The sequence below is a fragment of the Onychostoma macrolepis genome, chromosome 03, assembly GCF_012432095.1.
Source record: "Onychostoma macrolepis isolate SWU-2019 chromosome 03, ASM1243209v1, whole genome shotgun sequence".
Classification (NCBI taxonomy): Eukaryota; Metazoa; Chordata; class Actinopteri; order Cypriniformes; family Cyprinidae; genus Onychostoma; species Onychostoma macrolepis.
The window spans coordinates 10909580-10915579 of NC_081157.1; positions in this window are offsets into that span (position 1 = coordinate 10909580).

The following is a 6000-nucleotide window of genomic DNA, read 5'->3' on the forward strand; positions in this document are numbered from 1 at the left end:
AATCGCACATTTTTATCTGTTCTAAATGTACCTTAAATTAATACTACAACGGGATGAATATGAAATAGTGACTGAAACACTACCCATTAAGACTAAATAACCAGCTCTCCTTCCAAGATGTTAATCTGCACAAAAATCCTTATTTATAATCGTGCTGTCGTCTGATAAAATCAAATAGGCTATACATAAGATAAAGACAATAGCTGTGCTGTGATTTTGGCTATACTTGCATGTAAAATTAGAGAAGTAACATATCTGTTTTTAACTGAAAGCGCAGCTCCTTTCAGCTGCTTGCTGATCAGAGCAGACGCAGAGAGAGAGGTGTGCACGCACTGGGAAAGAGAGACCTCGCGCTCGTGCAGCAGTCAGCTTCAGATGCATAATATTTTCATTTGCTACAAGCAGGATACACAAGAAGCACGTTCAACTCGGACACACAGACGGTTGCCGTGGTAATAAACATCATAAAAAGTAATTGTTCTCGTGTCAGCGCTTAATGCGCATCTCGCCTATGAAAAGCATTTTAGGGGGCCCAAGGCAATCTTTGTGGAAAAATACCTATAGGCAGGGTTTAAATTGGGCCGGGACCGTCCGGGGCTGAGCCCCGGCACATAGACTCCAGGGCTTGACATACGCTTCATTAACGTCAGACAAGTAACATGATTAAAACATCACTAACCAAAAATAACTATGTAAACACCAAAATGCAAGTATTATTCTGATTTTATTACATTTAGAGTAAGTGGTGAATAGTGGATATAGCTAATGTATATAATGCATCTATTGACAGCAGTGGTGGTTTTAGGCATGGGCGAACGGGGCAGCCGCCCAGGGTGGCATTTTTTCATGACACGTGGGGGGCGGCACAAGCACTTGAAAAAAAAAAAAAAAATCATCTGCGCAGCTAAGCGATTTTCTATTATCTATCATATAACTGTGTGGGGAATTGGCAAATTAGCGCCCCTGCTTGCTGAGAAGGTGCCGTGTAGAGCCCTGCGCGGGACTGTTTTCTTAAACCCGCACCCGCCCGCTTCCGCTGAATTTCTGACCAGGACCACCCGCTCCCGCAACCTGCGTGTTCCGCTCCCGCCCGCGCCCGCAATGTTTGTGTCCACTCCCGCCGACTTTCTCTCAGAGCTTGTAAAAAAAATGTTGGCTACACAAATACTCAAATATTCGTTCAACTTATCATCCAGAATAGCAGGATTTAAACATGATTGCGTTTAAATAAGATGAAATAATGCTAAACCAAAGCACCACACCCGACAAAAACATTGGGTATTTTTTTTTATTAGTGTTATTAAACATTAACCGTTAAAACAAAAGCACAAATAGCAGTAAGGTTACCTCAGTTTTTAAAAGTAGCCTACTGCTTGATACAGAAGCACCAAACGATTTACTAAACAAACAGTTTAAAGGTCATTTCACACCCAGTCCGAAATGTTCGCACGTTAAAAAATAAATACAACCTCACATTATGTCACACACTGCCTCCAAAACTTTCATCCTTCATTAAAAAAAATAGGATCAGGTTCGAGTTTCTGCGTTTTCGCATCCGTAGCATGCATTTTGATAGGGAAGGATGAGGAATACGAAAAATCGGAAAAACGCACGCAAAAATTTCGGACTCAGTGTGCAATGACCTTAACTGTTAAACAGTTTAAGTATGCTAAATAAGCCAAAGCAAAATATGAAATAACTTTAATTTAAGTAAATAAACACATAGAACTTAGAAAATAGGTATGTCGCCTCAGGGCAGAGGTGCCAGATTTATGTCCTTGTGCACATTTATCGCAACTTACGAAGTTTAACTTTTTTCAGTGACAATTGAGAATTGTTTCCAGATGTCTGACTTGCCTTGCTTTGCTTTTGTCATGTAAACAGCCGCTTTAATTTTCTTCTCAACTTAACGTGTTGACTCCATTTCCATTACACACCAAATCCCACCGTTCCCTGCAGGTCTCACGCGAAAATTTCTGACCGCCCACTCCCGCCCGCTGCAAAGGTAAAACCGCCCGCTCCCGCGAGATTTGCGTTGGGTCCTGCGGGAGCCCAAACCCAATACAGCCCTCTAGTGCCTTGCACAGAAGCTGTGTGAGAAGTGGAAAGGGGAGGGGGGCGCGGCCGCGGAGGACAGTTCACCTCTCCGGAGGGCTTGTCCGCTCCATTAGTGGGACAAGTGGGATAAAGTCAGTAACACCTTGACTTTCTTCCAAATAACGCACATTTCATTCATAATATTAAAACACAGGCCTATAATTTGCACGTTTTTGTTTTTTTCTGAATTGTGTGAAATGGCTAATAAAAATAGGTAATACAAAACGATTATGTGGAGGTGAATTGGTTTAGTCTTAACTTCTGGTCGTGAGTGACGGTGTTGGGGGATGGGAAATCTGTTGATTGTCGATTGCCAAATAAACACAGAGTGTTTATTATGTATATACAGTATAGAGTTCTGATAACTCATACTGTTTTGTGCAGAATTGTGTTTTTCAAATGTTCTGTTGAAGGATTTGTGCAATTGAGAAATATAAGCTTATAAACTTATATTGTTATAGTAAAACATGGCTGTTTGTGCACATTTTTTGCAAAAAAACCTAGATTTTTTTTCTCGGATGGGGTGCGCTCAGAGGGAGTCTTGCCCGGAGAGTAATTCAATGTAGAACCGCCACTGATTGCCAGTATAAGGTTGCGCTGCTGAGGCGAGGTTCACGCAGCCTCTCGAGGAGTAATCAAAACACGCAACACTAAGAAACTCAGCATACTGATTCAAAATGGAGATTTATAGCCTATGTCACAGCTAATAGAAAACCGATGAGAATATTGCATTAGAATAAATTATATTTGCAAAAAACAAAACAAAAAACACACACATTATATATATATATATATATATATATATATATATATATTTCCATTGTCCTCATTTGTAAGTCACTTTGGATAAAAGTGTCTGCTAAATTGTTAAATTACTAAATGTAAATATATATATATATGCTCGATACCATAGAGCCGCCCCACATAACAAATCCCAATTTAACCCCTGCCTATAGGTGAACAAACCCTTTAAAGCCCCCTTCGTTTGAGGACCTTTGACATTATCGTGTATGGTGAATTTGCAGAAACTCTTAGCAGAGTTTGTTTTGTTGTTAATATTTAACGCATTCTGCTTATCATTGTACTTGTTATCTGTATCAAAGAACACACTGAAAACTTGGTTTCATTCATCCAATTAAAAAAAATTAGGGTAATGTTTCACATCTATATTTTATAACTTGAGCCAAAGAAAAATAAATAACTTGCCCTAAACAATATTTTCTATGTCTATGAAAACTATTTGATCAACTCTGGCACAAAGTATATTATTCTTGTTGAAGAAAGTCAATTAATTTAAATTCTATTTTTGATGTAAACAAAAATATATAGATTTAATCAAACAATTATTTCTCTTTTTTAAAAATACAAGTTAATAGAAATTATTTGTTTTAAAACGAACAAAAGATATGAATTAAACAAAACATGGTTCCCATTAAGGAACATTACTTAATATTTAATCTTATCCAAAATCTAAAAAAAACTAAACATCAACAATGTTTTTATTATATCGATATTTAATAACTTATTATACATTACTTTCACACATCCACAATTTCAGTACTCAAGTGTCAGATTTTTAATTTCTAAGAGCTGGCAAACATTGACTTTGCACAATCTGACTTTGCTGCAGCCTGAATTAAACTGCTGGGCCCGTATGTATAAAACTTCTCAGAAATACTCTTGAGAATAGTCTTAAGCTTTGACTTAAGTGTCAAAAAATTTTATAAAGAAGCTAAAAGCAACTTTCAGTAAAGTCTAAGACTGATTCTTAAGTGTTGACTGAGGTGACACTTAAGTGTTGTGAACTAAGGACTATAATGATGTCAACACAAAATGGCTGACCTTGACCTCTGAATCAGCCAATAGTGAGCCTGCTCATGTGAAGCCACAGCAGCACAACACCAATCATTTAATGTAACTACAATAAAATCATTTAATTAATTTTAATATTTAAATGTATCTTTTTAAATGCTTTGCATTGTGCAAAATTATCACAAATTATTACTGATGCTTTGTTTTCTATTGGTATGTCTCCTCGTTTACAGTTGGAGCAATGATATGAACATGAGTTCCATCAATGGCTCCAACAACTCCAGGAAAGCCCACAATCCTCATAAAAGTAGCTTGTTTTTGCAATATGGTTGGAAAGTCAATAAACTGCCATATAATAGTGGCCAAAAGTGATATCCGTCCTAGGAAATTGGACATCTTCACCCTTAATTTAAAAAAAGTGCAAGATTTTGTAAGCATATTGCATTGCTTAGAGTCAGTTGTTTTATTTGTGATAATAATGCAATGAAACATGCCAAATTGTGTGGTCATAATTTTCGGCCATGCTGTCATACAAAGAAATTATGAACACATGCAAAAACAAGAGGAGCAATGAAATGTAAATAACTTATGTTGTAGTCAGTGTGCCAATGTTGCCAGTTCAGTGATTTTGTCACAAGATTTAGTGACTTCCTCATCCCTTTAGAGACTTTTTTTTCAAAAGCCTAGCAACAAAATCAATTTCTTGGACAAACCTTATCTACATTCCGAGACTCTCCCATGACGTCATAAAGGTGAGTTTACTGATCTATATGAATATAAATATAAATATAGATCAGTGAACTCACCTTTAGGAGCTGAGACGTAAGCTGTGTCCCAAAGTTAAGTGCACACACTTCGAAGTCCACGGACTTGGAAGGCCACGCCTCCGAAGTGCACGAAGGACCCTCCGAAGTGCATGAGACGCTCCGCCTTCGCAGTGTAGGGTTTGATACATAAATATAATTTAATTTAGCTCAAAGGGAATCATTTATGATTTTACAGGGAATTTGAACAGAATCACTGTTTTGCGGCTGATCACTGAGTCGGCAGCGATTCACTGAACGAGCCGTATAGCATTAATTCTGCACTGGATATTAAAATCCAAAATATAGTGAAAACACTATTAATAAGCACAGTAACAAGATCGGCAGATTAAGACATTAACTTGTAAGCACAAAACACAAGATACTTCTCTTTTCAATATAAATAAGACTTTATTTATATAAACCTAAGACATAAACTAATCTAACATGAACACACGCATTCACACGTTGCAGAAAGAGAGAAAGGATGAGTTTAGAGAATGAGAATGTGAAATCCCAAGTTTATAGCAATATGTGCTATCGCATAGACCTGAACAAACCATCAATCACTTAATTAACCCTCGCATTGAGTTTCTCAATGAGGCTAACATTTATATTAAATGCACCAGTTCAGTTAGAATCTGGAGTTGTTTTACTTGCGTTGCCTTTGTGTTACAGGGATTCCTTTCTGTCGTCGTCGTTGCAGGAAAGGGGTTTTCCCGAGTTGGTGATTGGCTGGAAGTTCAGTAGCCTTTGAAGTGATGTCTTGGGAAGCCAATGGTTGGGCATTGGCTGAGGATGGTCTTGGAGTCAGTTGCTGGTTGAAGTTTGAAGCGGGTGCAGTCGGAGCTGGACTTTGCGGCAAACTTAACTTTTGAACACGAGACTCAACGGAAAGAAAAGAAACTAAAGTAAAAGAATAAAATGAGTAACGAGACTAGATGGTTTTTCTTCTCATCGTGGTTGTCACGAATCTGGTCTGCACTCCCATTCATTCACCACTAGAGGTCACCCACTCACCACATGGACTCTCACAGCACACAGCACACTGGACTCAATTTCCCATCATCCATTGCACTAATTGAGCACACAGCTGTAGGCACTAATCACACGCACACCTGATCCCACACCTTATTTAAACCCTGGACTTTCTCTGCCACACTGCCGAGTATTGTTTGCGTTTACTGCTCCCCTAGCTGTAGCAGCTCTCAGAGCCCCTGTTAGTTTTCCTATTGTTCCCTTGCCTGTCTTGGATTGTTTTCCCGTGTTTGATTCTAGCCCGTGTTCC